The 14,966-nt window shown below is 40.4% G+C and overlaps 1 non-coding gene across 1 annotated transcript; it reads left to right on the top strand.

The window, feature by feature from the left end:
• The first annotated feature begins 1,529 nt into the window (after positions 1-1,529).
• LOC128292516 (small nucleolar RNA R71) lies at positions 1,530-1,636 on the top strand. The gene has a single exon (XR_008282501.1). It is a non-coding gene; the product is annotated as a small nucleolar RNA R71 (small nucleolar RNA).
• Positions 1,637-14,966: the final 13,330 nt, after the last annotated feature.

Below are 14,966 nucleotides of genomic sequence, written 5' to 3'. Positions count from 1 at the left end.
GTGGACTATTACCTTCAATGTTTGATGTGATGCCAGAATTACAAGCTTGAAGGGTGATCGTTTCGTCTCCCACACGAATTGTAAGCTCACCTGTGCCAACATCAATAATTGTTTTAGTAGTTGCTAGAATGGGCCTTCGTAAAATCAAAGGGGTGTTATTATCCTCCTCTATGTCTAGAACAACGAAATCAATGGGGAATATGAACTTATCTACTTTCACGAGTACATCTTCAATAATACCCCTAGGGAATCTTATAGTTTTATCTTCCAATTGAATGCTCATCTTAGTTTGCTTAGGTTTTCCAAGACCTAGTTGCTTAAACATTTTGTAGGTCATAATGTTAATACTAGCCCCTAAATCAGCTAATGCATGACTTATATCTAAACTACCAGTTAAACAAGAAATTGTAAAACTCCCTGAATCTTTCAATTTGTGGGGTAGCTTATTCTGTAGAATAGCTGAGTAGATTGCATTTAGCTCCACATGCGATGCTTCGTCCAACTTTCGCTTATTTACTAAAAGCTCTTTTAAAAATTTCATTGCATTCGACATTTGCAACAGGGCTTCAATAAACGGTAAGTTAATAAGTAATTTTTTCAAAAGTTTGAGGAATTTACCGAATTGTTTGTTTGAGCGGTCTTTCCTTGTCGCGTTAGAGTATCGGACACGAGGTTTATATTCATTATTCACCATTTTGTGATGACTTACCTCACTTTTACCTTTGCTCACCACAGTTTCTTGCATCAATTCTGGCTCAGGCGCAAAGAATCCTTCCTTATCTTGAGTACTAATTGCGTTGAGGTGTTCCCTTGGGTTAGGTTCAGTATTACTTGGTAAGCTACCTTGTGTTCGTTTAGAGATTAGTTTGGATAGCTGGCCTATCTGAGTTTCGAGTCTTTAGATCGATGCTTGTTGATTTTTAAGTGCTGTCTCGATATTTTGGAAACAGGTTTCTGACATTGATATGAATTTTGAGAGCATCTCCTCAAGGTTCGGTTTCTTCTCTTGTAGATAAGGTGGTTGTTGAAAACCCTGAGGATTTTGTGGCTTTTGATTCTCTTAACCTCCCCAGGAGAAATTTGGGTGGTTCCTCCAACCTGCATTATAAGTATTACTGTATGGATTATTTTGAGATCTAAAGTTATTGTTACCCATATAGTTGACTTGTTCCTCTTCGGTTGTGGGATTGAAGGATTGATATTCTGTATGCACACCTCCTCCACTTGAGTCACACCTCATTACTGGATGTACCTACGTAGAACCAAGTAAACCATTAATCTTTTTATTAAGAAGTTCTACCTAATTTGACAGCATAGTACCTGAGTCGACGTTAAAAATGCCGGCTGTTTTCGTTGGCTTTGTCCTCATAACTTGCCACTAATAGTTATTCAGTGAAATCTCTTCAATGAATTCATAAGCCTCTTCAAGTGTTTTGTTGTTGATGGTTCCGCCAGTAGCTGCGTCAACCATTTGCCGAGTCGAGGGATTCAGACCATTGTGGAATGTTTGTACTTGCAGCCAAAGTGGTAACCCATGGTGAGGGCACCTTCTCAGTAAGTCCTTATATCTCTCCCATGCATTGTAAAGTGTTTCTAAATCCATCTATACAAAAGAAGAGATATCATTACGTAATTTAGCCATTTTAGCCGGCGGAAAATATTTTAGTAAAAATTTTTCGGTCATTTGTTCCCAAGTAGTACTTGACCCTCGTGGTAACAAGTTCAACCACTTTTTATCTTTGTTCCTCAATAAAAAAGGAAATAGCCGAAGAAGAATGGCATCATCAGAAACGCCATTGATTTTAAATGTATCGCAAAATTCCAGAAAGTTTGCTAAGAGAGCGTTGGGATCTTCATCTTACAAACCAGCAAATTGAACAAACTGCTGTACCATCTGGATAGTGTTAGGTTTTAATTCAAAAGTATTTACAGCTACAGCAGGTCTAGCTATGCTAGATTCAGTTCCTGTTAAAGAAGGTTTAGCATAATCCTACATAGTACATGGAGCAGGATTTTGATTAGCCGCAATTGCAGGAGGTAGCTGATTGCCTTGGTTTTCAGCCATCTTGTCGGTTGGAGGTTGAGTATCGTCTTCTTACTCGTTCTCTATGCATCTTAAGCTGCGCCTTATTTCTCTTTGGTTTCTACAAACTGTGCGATCAATTTCTTCGTCAAAAAGTAATGGTCCCGACGGGTTTCTGCTAGTCATAAACTATAAAAACCTGCCAAGAGAAAGAAAAATTCAATTAATAAATAATAATAAAATTAAATTAAATTGCAAGAAAAAAAATAAATGGCTAAAGTAATAAAAATTGAGCGTTCCTAATATTTCAGTTCCCCGGCAACGGCGCCAAAAACTTGATCGCGAGGTTTCGTGATAGGTTTTAAATATTTATAATTACTCGTTCTTGAACTAACTATTATCGCGATGTAGGCAAGTGTACCTATCGAACAGTAGTATAGTTTTAGCAAGATCGGATTGTCGAACCTAAAGGAACTTGTGACAGCCCTAAATTGACCCTAGTCGGAAAGTGGTTTCGGGACCACTAAACCGAGACATAAAAATAATTGACCGTTATAGTTGATGCTCAATATATGTACATATACATGTGTGAAAATTTCACGTTTGGATTTTGTTAATTGTAAGTGAATTTTATCAAATAGGACTTATGTGAGAAAATCTAGAAATGTGCTAGGCAATTGTAAAGTGGGCTATTAATGCATAATGTGAAAATGATGGGTTTGCATGTCAATTTACCCAAAAGTTAAGCATGATGGCCGGCCATGCTATGAGTGGAAACATGTTGCAAACATGTTTAGTTAGTGGTTATGTTAGAAAGAATTAAATAATGAAAAAGGAATAGGATGAAAACAAAGAAAAGAAAAAAAAAAGTGTCCATCCTTTCATTTCTTTGCTTGGCCGAATGTCCTAAGAAGAAGGGGGGTGGGAAGAGCTTGAGAAAATCAGCCATGGTAGTTGCTAGACCAAGGTATGTTTGATGTTGTCCATGAGATTCATGCATGTTTTAGTTGTTAGTTTGAATTCTATCTATCCCATGGTTGGATTTGGGGTTGTTGGAGAATTGGGATTTGACAAAGAAGCTTAAAAATTTTAGTTGATACCTTGAAGCTATTAACATGTTAGTTATATGGATGTGTTAAGTTGCTTGGGATGTTAGCATGAAAGTTGGAATTGTTAAGCTAATTTGTTGGAAGTGCCGAATTTAGGACTAAGAAGAGAATGAGTATTCGGCAAACATAGTGAAAATGTAGGTGTTGCCGATTGTTAGATTTAGACCATGGGAGTGGCTATAATGGGCATGAAGATGTAGAACTTAAGAAATGTAGTTATATGTGAATTTACATGATGATACAAATAGATGTGAAAATATATGCTAGATTAGGAAAATTTGATTAAGTGTTCATGAGATGAAATTAGGTGTTTAAAAGATGTTATAGTTGACATTGTATATACATACATACATTCGGCCATCTCATTGAGTTTGAAGGTGGTGTTAAATCAAATTGTGATGCCCATTTGGAAGTGTATATAAATATGTATAAATATACATAAGTATGCCCGTTCGTGATGTTACCTTTAATTATGTGTATAATCGACTAAATGGGTAATTAGTGAGGATGGTTGCGAATATACAAACATACATATGCATGTGTAATTGAATTATGAATGTTTAGCAAGATGGTTAAACTAGTTGATTTATTGATTAAGCTCAAGGAGTTAAAGAAGGAGAATCAAGCAAGGGAAAGACGAAGGTCATCGAGTAGCCGACTTGGAACTATTTTACCCAACACAAGGTAGGTCACTAAGCATATATTTTGTATTGATTTAAATAGACATAATGTCTATGTAATTATGCCGAAAGGAATGATAAATTTACATACATGTATGTATGTGGTGATGAAAGTATTGAATGAAAAGAAAAGAGGTGAGATGTATTGAGTTGTTGATTTGGCACTAAGTGTGCGGGTATAAACATTTGTGATCATGAGAATGGCACTAAGTGTGCGGGTTTAAAATTTGTACAGCACTAAGTGTGCGAGTTTGATCATATAGCACTCGATTATGCGAGTTGATTATATAGCACTGAGTGTGCAGACTCACTATATGCTTTTGAATCACTATTGACACTGAGTGTGCGACATTATTGAGTTGACCACGGACAACAGGTCGGGTAAGTACCTTGAGTTCATGGCTAATAGGCGCTATGTTTATATTTGGAGTTGAGCTTGGTAAGTTTCGAACCTATGTGACAATTTTAATTGAAGTCACGTACATAAGAATTATCGTGGAATAAGTGAAAGGTCATGTAGTTGTATGATTGTAATGAAAACAAAATGGTGTATAAAAATGCCTCAAATATCCTATTGATTAGTATATGGAATGTGAATGTGTAACTTGGTATGAGATTGAATCGAAAGGTCTAAGGAACTATGGTATAGTTCGGTTTGAATGGAGTAATTAGCCTCGTTCCATTTTGTTTCCTCTTGTGATAATGTTATTAATGGTTGGTAGTGCATTGCTTATGACTTACTGAGTTATATACTCATTCGGTGTTTGCTTGTCACCTATTTTAGGTTTCTTGGACTCAAATTTTTGCGTATTCGGGACCGTCATCGAAGTCATCACACCACTAGCAACTTTTTGGTATCTTCTTCTTAGATGGTCTAAGAGAACATTTCGGCATGTATAGGCTATTATGTTTGTTGGAACTTTGGTATGTAAAACTTTGGATAGCCATGCGAAAATGGCTTATATACGTTTTTAGCATAGCACTCTAATCGTTTGTATGTTGATCACTAAGAGGTATGGAAATGTTGGAAACGATTAGCCATTGGAATGGTTAATCATGATTATACCTTGTGCTATGTATGCAAAAAGGGGTAATTGAATCATGGAAACTATGAAATAGGTAAAGTCTACCTTAAAGGCATATGCTGACAGCAGCAGCGATGTGGATGTGAAAAATCACTAAAAATAGTAAGAATGGAATTAAATAGTGAATAAATTATGTAAATGAACCTTGATGAATCTATTTTCATATGGAAGAAACGAAACGGTCATATGAGTTGTATGTTAAGAGATATTTGGGTTTTTGTGAAACAGGGCCAGAACGGTTTCTGGATTCCCTGTCCGACTTTGAAAATTCATTATAAATTAACCCGAGACATTTAGAAGTCATTCAATATATGTATAGATTCCTTTTTGAGTCTAGTTTCTATAGAAACAAACGACATCAGTATTGAAGCCCTGTACAGGGAGATATCCAGGTTGTAATGCAGGAAGGTCAGTGTAGTCGCGCCCTGGAGCAGGGGAGAATTTAACTAATAAACTGTACCAATTGGCCCAACTAAAAATTCTAGAAAAAAATTTGTAGATGGATATATGAGTCTAGTTTTATGGAAAAATCATGAAACTGATTTTCGAGTTGTAGAACTCAAGATATGATTTTTAAGGTGACAGTGACACGTTAGCCACCGTCTGGAAATTTTTTTCTATGAACGGTGAAATTAAGTGAACGAAGTCGTTAACCCTCGTGTCCCACCCGGCGACGGTCTCTGCACGGGTGTTACAATTTAATTGGTATCGAGCTATGGTTTAGTCGGTTCTAGGACTACCATAGCACGTATGAGTCTAGCTATACATGCCTTAATGTTAATGTTTAAATGTGTGATGACTTTTGACGGTTAAAATTTTTGTTTTGATTAGTAAATGGATCCTGTGTAGAGAACCTTGGCGGATGACGTTGAAAGTGTAGCGGCTGCTCATTGCACAAGGGACGCCGCTGTTGAACCTCGATCATCTGCGAATAATCAAGGTGAGGGGCTAAACAAGCCTTCTTTACCATGATGAATGAGTGGGTCGCATAATATGCCCGAACCAATCCGGCTATCCAACAATTCCGAATTTGAATAATCCACCCCAAGAGCCCGTAATGCCATCGCCATCGATCTGTGAGGTCGAGTAAGCCACCTGAGACTTGATTAGAAGCGGGCTGAGGAGTTCAAGGCCATAGGTACCGATGATGCCGAAAGGGCCGAAGTTCGCTTGATAACACCATTCGAGTGTTTGATGAACTATCATGCACACCGATGAATGTCTAAAGTGTGTTGTATCCTTGTTGCGAGACTCACTTGCTATTGGTGGAGGACTTTGATTTCCATAGTCCCAAACGAACGAGTTACTTGGGATTTCTTTCAAATGTAATTTGAAAGAAATATATTAGTCAACGGTTCATCGATCAAAAGCGTAAGGAATTTTTGGAACTCAAGCAAGGCCAGTATGACAAGATGTCGAATCTGAACATGAGTTCGTAAGACTCGATCAGTATGCCCGGAGTGTGTGGCTGATGAGGCTGCTATGTGCAAGAGATTTGAAGAAGGATTGAATGAAGATTTAAAGCTACTAGTGGGTATTTTGGAGATAAAAGAATTCGTAACACTAGTAGAACGAGCACGCAAGGCGGAAGAACTTGCAAAGGAGAAGAAGAAGGTGAGTTTGAAGCTAGAGACTATCGTAAAAGATCGACGGTAAAGCTCCGTTCTCGGTAGAAGAAGTTCGTGGAGGACACTAATAAATCAAGGACGATCGGGAATTTCCATTAGAGCACGACCATCGACAGACTCCGAGCTACTTGGTAGCTAGTATGGGCAATAACCGCCAAGAGAAACCCGAATGCCCCCAATGTGGAAGAAGACACATAGGTGAATGTTGGGGTAAGACTACTAATGGGGCTATTCACGGTGCGGTTCAAGGACCACTTCATTAGAGATTGCACGAGCTTGATGAGAAGAATAGGATGCAAGGTGCAAGACCTAGTGGAATGATGACTAGAGGTAGACCACCGAGAATTTCGAAGGTAGGGGTGGTAGTCGAGAGGGGCCTCTGACACTACTGTTCGATCCGAGACCGTACTCTGCTAGAGCATATGCCATTCGCACACGAGAGGAGGCATCCTCCCCTGATGTTATCACTGGTACTTTCACTCTCTTTGATACTAGTGTGATTGCGTTGATTGACCCTGGCTCTACTCATCCATATGTATGTAAAACCTTAGCATCCAGTAAGACTCTACCTGTTGAGTCTACTGAGTTCGTAATTCGAGTGTCAAATGTGACAGCCCAAAATTGACCCTAGTCGGAAGGTGGTCTCGGGACCACAAAACCGAGGCATAAAAATAATTAAAATTTATTTTGATGCCTATAATATGTGTGTGCTCATGTATGACATTTTATGATGATTGATTTAGTGTTATAAGGGTGAATTCCACAAGAAAGGACTTAGTAATGAACTTTGAAAGTATGATAGGAAATGTGTGATGACTAATTAAAGCATGCATGCAAAATAATGGACTTGCATGTCAAATTCCCCTTTATAGGTGGTGGCGCCATGACAAGGAGGATGGGCTAAACATGTCATGAAACATGTTTTGTTGGTGCATTAGGGTGAAATAATAAACAAAGGTGTATGGGTGATAAAAAATGAAAAAAAATGTGTGTGAGTGTGGTAATCCCCCCATTGCCGTGAGTTGTAGAGAAGGAAAGAAAAAATTTTGTTCATCCTTTCTTTGAGCCAAAACTAAGGAAGAAGGAGGATTTTTGCTTCATGCTTGGTTTGGAAGAGATCTAGAAGGAGATTTGGCTAAGTTTGCATCAAGATTAAGGTATGTATGAGGTTGTGTTAGGAGTTTCATGCATGTTTTGGTTGCTAACTTGATGTGCATGTTAGCCATGGCTCAAATCTTTGTTAAGCCATGGAAATGGTATTTGGCCAAAGTTGTTATGGTGATAAAGCCATTGCATGCTAAGTGTGAAGCTTGATGATGATGCATGCAATGATGGATTGTCTACTCTTGAGTAAGATTTTGAGCTTTCTTTTGTTTTATCATGATTGAAGTTGAAAAGGAGCATGATTGTCATATTCGCCATGATGCATTCATGAGCATGGTTCATGCTTCTTGCATGTTAGTTAAAATTTGTGTTTTGGATGGCTATGGACACCTTGAAATTCGCCATGCTCATATATGTATATATATGTTTGCACATGATGTTTTGGTTATGAAGGAAGTGATGAATAAGTTTGTTTAAAGAAGAAGATGTTGAAGAATAATTGTGAAATTGTAAGCACATTCGCCTAGCACACATATGAGTGCTTGATGCTATATTGTAAGTTTTGAGCTACAATATGCAAAGCATTAACTAGTAAAATGCATGCTGTTTTGTGTGGTATTAAGTGCATAATTGGCCTCAACATGGACAAGTATATTCGCCTTGGGTAGCCTATTGAAGGCCTTAGCTTTTCCTTGATGCTCGAATAAATTGTATTGAATTGCTTGATGTAGTATAAAATGTGCATGACCATTGTGTATTCAAGCTAAAGGGTGGCCATATGACCATTTAAATTCCTTGTCATATTCGCAATAAGCTAGCACAATGAGGTTTTGATAAATTGAATTTGTTTGAATTAGCTCAAGAGCTAAGAGGGCCACAATTGGACAAGGGAAGGAAAAGTAATCGAATAGCCGTAAAAGCCGCTCGACAACATCCGAGGTAAGTCCTCAAGAAGTGACCTTACTTGAATTATGTGGAATGAAATATGGATGTATTGATTATTAATTTATGTGTGTATGAGTATTGAATGATACCCGGCTAAGTCCCGAAGGCGATTATGTTAGTGATTATAATTGTGTTTGAGCCTTAGTAACGAAAATAAATATGTATGTCCAATGATTATTGATGTATGTGTGCATGAGAAATTGAATGATATCGGGCTAAGCCCCAAGACAATTATGCTGGAAATTATAACCGGTTAAGACCAAGGCAATTGTGCTAGTGGCTACATCCGGCTAAGACCAAGGCATTCGTGCGAAGTCATTCTATCCGGCTAAGACCAAGGCATTTGTGCAAATCGTGATATCCGGGTTAAGTCCGTGAGGCCTTGGTGCGGGTTACCATAACCGGGCTATGTCCCAAGGCGATTGATCGAGTAGCGACATCCGGTTAAACTCAAGGTATGTGATTTGAAAATTATAAGCTTGCTGGAAAATTTCAGCTAATGCACTTGTGAAATTTCCCAATGACAAGGTAAGTGCGTGTGTGCTTTGCGCTAGGAGTAAGAGCGTGTGAATATCCGCCCTATGATGGAACGAGTTGTCGGCCTTAATGAAGCCGTTATTTGTGTATGAACATAAGAGTTGGGATGGTGAAGTAAGTATGATTATGTGAATGTGCATTAATGAAATGATGCATTTAACTATGTGAATGTATTGCTGTAATTAGAGTTGATTATATTCCTTGAGACTTACTAAGCATAAAATGCTTACTCCGCCGCTTTGGCTCTCGTTTTCTAGATTTCGCCGATAGCAATCGGATTCGGGATCGTTGAAGTCAAGTCATCCACACTATCAAGCCCCCATTTTGGTATAAATTCTTGGTTGAACTTGAAATGGCATGTATAGGACTACCCTTGTTGGTTTAAATATGTTATGATGTATATGTGTACGGCCATGCGAAAATGGCTCGTAATAGTGAAGTATCAACTTAAACTATTTGCGGTTTGTATATATATATATGGTGTCATGATGTGACTATGAATTGGAAATGGGAATGTTGGTCACATGATCAGCCATTGGCATGGTTAAAATGATCATATGTGGACCTATGTAAGGCAAGACTAGTTGGTTCATGGAGACTACAAAATAGGTAAGACCTACCTTAAAACAGATGCTGCCAGCTGCAGTAACGTGAATGTGAAAAATCACCAAAATTTGTAGGAATGGTATTAAATAGTGAATCAGCTATGTAAATGAACATTGATGAGTCTATTTTCATATGGAAGAAACGAAATGGTCATAGGAGTTACATGTTAAGAGATATTAAAGCTATTGTAAGACAGGGCCAGAACGGTTTCTGGGTTCCCTGTCGAAACTTTAAAAATTTACTATAGATTATCCAGAAAGAATTAGGAGACATACCTTATATGTACAGATTCCATTTTGAGTCTAGTTTCATTAGAAACAAACGGCACCAGCATTAAATCCCTGTACAGAGAGATATTCAAGTTATACCGCACGAAGGTCAGAGCAGTCGATCCCTGTAACATGGGTGACTTTAACTAATAAACTGTACCAATTGGCCAGACCAAAAATTCTAGAAATAAATCCATGGATGGATATATGAGTCTAAATTCAGGGAAAATTTACGAAACCAGTTTCCGAGTTTTGAAACTAGAGATATGATTTTTAAGGCGACAGTGACGCAGTTTTTCCAGCCTGACTGGAAATGTCCAATGGATGGGCAAAACAAGTGAACTTGGCTTGCTAACCCTCGTGTCCGATAACCGCGATGGTCTCGGGTTCGGGTGTTACAATTTTATTGGTATCGAGCCACGGTTTAGTCGATTCTAGGACTACCGTGAGGTGTTTGGGGTCTAGCTATACATGCCATTAAATGATGAATCGATAGTGTGGTGATTTCGACAATTTGTCTTTGAGTTTGTTTATAGCAATGGATCCCGATCCCAACCGAGCAATAGCTGATGATGTGGAGAGTGTGGCGCTGCTCCCGACAAGGGACAGCGCCATGGACTCTCAACCTATGGCCAACAATCCGAATGATGAGGCTAGGCAAGCCTTTTATAGTGTGATGAACGAATGGTTTAATCAATACATTCGAACTAACACTACTGTCCCACAACCTCCATTCCCGACAAATGCAACCCCAAGACCTACAATACCTCCCAGAATGACCAAATAAGGTCAAGTAAGCCCCAGTCGATAGGATTCGAAAACATGGGGCCACTGAATTTAAAGCTACGGATGATGATGATGCCGAACGAGCTGAATTTTGGTTGGACAACACTATCCGGGTGCTCGATGAGCTATCTTGTACACCCGATGAGTGCTTAAAGTGTACCATCTCCTTGCTACGTGATTCCACCTACTATTGGTGGAGTACTCTGACTTCTGTGGTACCTAGAGAGCAAGTGACTTGGGAATTCTTTCAAACCAAGTTCCGAAAAAAAAAAGTATATCAGTCAGAGATTCATCGACCAAAAGCGAAGGGAATTTCTTGATCTTAAGCAAGGTTCTATGTCGGTTACCGACTATGAACGAAAATTTGTGAGGCTTAGCCGATACACGCGAGAATGCATTTCGTCCGAAGCTATTATGTGTAAACGCTTCGAGGATGGGCTGAATGATGATATAAGGATGTTCGTTGGCATTCTCGAAATACGAGAGATCGTAGTACTTGTTGAGCGAGCTTGTAAAGTCGAAGAGCTTAGAAAGGAGAAACAAAAGCTGATGTGGGAACCTGGAGAATTCGAAGAGGTCTCGGAAAGTCTCTTCAATAGGCATCAAGAGATTTCGAGATGATGTGAACCGGTCTAGAGGCGCTTTGGGCTTTTCTAGACGAGGACGCGATCGACCCGTGACCACACGAGTCAATTCGATCGCCGATGGTGGAAATGATCGCCGAGAGAGGCGAAGTGTCAACATTGTGGCAAATGGCATTCGGGAGCTGTTGGTTTCGTGATAGCTCTCGCTATAAGTGTGGATCGGCCGACCACTTTAGGAAGGATTGCCCGAGGATGCTTGAGCAGAATGTGAGTCGAGTGGAAACTCGGGTGCTACCACCGCCGAGGTAGGCCACCTAGAAATATGGGCAATGTCGGTGGCGGTCGAGAGGACCTAGAGATGCTACCATCGATCCGAGGCTCGTGCTCTGCGAGGACTTATGCCATACGCGCACGCGAGGATCTGCCTCTCCGGATGTCATTACGGTGCTTTCACTCTTTTCAATACTAATGTGATTGCTTTGATTGACCCCGGTTCTACTCAATCTTATATATGTGAAACCTTAGCATCCAAAGAAGACTTTGCCTATTGAGTCTATCGAGTTTGTAATTCGGTGTCAAACCCTTGGGTCATTACGTGCTTGTCAACAAAGTGTGCAAGAAAAGTCCCCTAGTGTTCCGAGGTTCTTGTTTCCGGCGGACTTGATGCTTTTGCCGCTCGATGAATTCGACGTTATTCTTGGTTTGAATGGGTTGACCATGCACGATGCGGTCGTAAATTGCAAAAGCAAGACTATCGATTTGAGGTGCGCGAATAACGAGATAATTCGGGTTAAGTCTACGGACTTAAAGGGGTTGCGGTGTAATATCAGCAATGTTGGCCCGAAAATATGTAAGAAAAGAGTGCGGCGCACCTTGCGACGTGCTCGATGACAAGGAATCGTAAAAGAAACCCGAATCTGTGCGTGGGTTGTGAATACCCGGATGTTTTCCCAAGAATTGCCGGTTTACCACTGTTCGGAAATAGAATTTGGCATCGAATTGGTACCGGTACCACTCCAATTTCGATAGCTCCGTATCGTATGGCACCAACGGAATTAAAGGAGTTGGAAGCTCGATTGCAAGAATTGGTGGATAGAGGTTTTGCTCGCGAGTTTTTCGCCTTTGGGTGCGCCAAAGTGTTGTTCGTGAAAAGAAGGATGGAACCATGCGGTACGTGCATCGATTATCGTCGACTTAATAAAGCGATAATAAAGAACAAATATCCGCTGCCACGTATTGATGACTTGTTCGATCAACTAAAGGGAGCCTCGGTGTTCTCGAAAATAGATTTGAGATCGGGCTATTATCAATTGCGAATCCGAGATTGGACGCACCCAAGGCCGCCTTGTAAGCGAGATATGGTCACTATGAGTTCCTAGTGATGCCGTTTGGGCTCACTAATGCCCTGCGGTATTTATGGATTTAATGAATCGGATCTTTAGACCATATTTGGATCGATTCAGTAGTCGTGTTCATTGATGACATCTTGGTCTATTCAAGAAATGAGACCGAACATGCTGAACACCGCGGTTAGTGCCGCAAATTTTACGGATAAGCAATTATATGCTAAGTTCAAGCAAGTGTGAGTTCGGTTAAGAGAGGTTAGCTTCTTGGGTCATGTGGTATCTCGCATCGGGTATTCGAGTCGATTCAATAAAATTTCAGCCATACTTAATTGGAAGCCTCAGAAACATTCCGAGGTTCGAGCTTTTTGGGGCTTGCGGTTATCACCGACGATTTGTAAAGGCTTCTCAACGATAGCCACGCCGATGACGGTTACTCCAAAAGGATGTTAAGTTCGAATGGACGGAGAAATGCCAAAAAGTTTCAATCAATGAAAACTTATTTGGTGAAGCCCCAATTCTAGTGCAACCCGAGTCCGCAAAGAGCTTGTCATCTATAGCGACGCCTCTCTACTTGGGTTAGGTTGCGATTAATGCAAGAAGGTTGAGTTGTGGCCTATGCGTCGAGGCAATTAAAGCCACATGAGAAAAATTATCCGACTCATGATCTCGAATTGGCCGCCATCGTATTCGCTTTAAAGATTTGGTGACATTACTTATTTGGTGAAAGGTGCCATGTATACTCGGATCACAAAAGTCTCAAATATTTGATGATCCAAAGAGACTTAAATCTGCGACAAAGACGTTGGCTCGAGTGTTAAAGGATTACGAGCTGGTCATTGACTATCACCCGAAAGGCGAATGTGGTTGCGGATGCCTTGAGTCGTAAATCATTATTCGCTTTTACGAGCGATGAACATGCACTTGTCATTCGATCCGATAGTGTGTTAGTAGCTGAATTGAAAGCCAAACCACTATTGATACACCAAATTCGAGAAGCTCGAGAAAGTCGACGACGAGTTGGTCGCAAAACGGGCCGAGTGTGTTCCAAACAAGGATTCGAGTTTCAAATCGATGATGACGATTGTTTGAGGTTCAAAAGTCGTCTGTGTGTTCCAAAGAATTGAACTCATTTCGATAATTCGAATGAAGCCCATTGTAGCCGAATGGCAATCCACCCGGGAGTACGAAGATGTACAATGATTTGAAACGTCGGTTTTGGTGGCATGGTATGAAGCGAGACATCTCCGACTTTGTTTGAGATGTTTAATATGTCAACAAGTGAAAGCGGAACATCGTGCCTTGAGGATTACTTCACCAATCACGATACCCGAGTGGAAATGGGATCGAGTCACAATGGACTTTGTATCCGGACCGCCATTGTCGCAAGTAAGAAGGATGCGGTTTGGGTCGTGGTAGATCGATTGACTAAGTCGGCCCACTTTGTCCCCGTGACGCACGGATTTTTCAATTGACAAATTAGCTGAATTGTACGCTTTCTCATTGTGAGATTACACGGGTGCCTATTTCCATCGTGTCGGATAGAGATCCGAGATTTACCTCGCGATTTTGGAAAAAGTTGCAAGAAGCTTTGGGTACCAAGTTGCATTTCAGACCGCCTTTCACCCCAAACCGATGGTCAATCCGAACGGATAATTCGGATACTTGAGGATATGTTAAGATGTTGCGTCCTCGAGTTTAGTGGTTTATGGGAACGGTATTTGCCGTTGATTGAATTCGCACAACAACAACGACTTTCAATCAAGTATTAAGATGGCACCTACGAGGCCTTGTACGGTCGTAAATGCCGTACACCATTGTTTTGACCGAGCTCGGTGAAAGCAAGATTTTCGGGTGGATTTGATTAGGGATGCTGAATGTAAAGTGAAAGTAATCCGTGAAAGTCTGAAGATAGCCTCCGATCGTTAGAAGTCGTACGCGGACTTGAAGCGTAAGGATATCGAGTATCAGGTGGGTGATAAAGTGTTTCTCAAGGTATCGCCTTGGAAAAAGATACTCAGATTCGGCCGTAAGGGCAAGTTGAGCCCGAGGTTCGTTGGGCCATATGAGATATCCGAGCGAGTCGATCCAGTGGCATATCGTTTGATTTTGCCCCCTGAACTCGAAAAGGTTCACGATGTCTTTCACGTTTCTATGCTTTGACGCTATAGATCCGATCCATCGCACGTGATTAGTCCATCAGAAATTGAAATTCAAGCTAATATGAGTTATGAGGAAGAACCGATTCGTATCCTATCACGAGAAGT

This window comes from Gossypium arboreum, chromosome 4 (assembly GCF_025698485.1).
Source record: "Gossypium arboreum isolate Shixiya-1 chromosome 4, ASM2569848v2, whole genome shotgun sequence".
Classification (NCBI taxonomy): domain Eukaryota; kingdom Viridiplantae; phylum Streptophyta; class Magnoliopsida; order Malvales; family Malvaceae; genus Gossypium; species Gossypium arboreum.
Note: the sequence above shows the minus strand (reverse complement) of the source record. Positions and strands in the feature narration are given on the sequence as shown.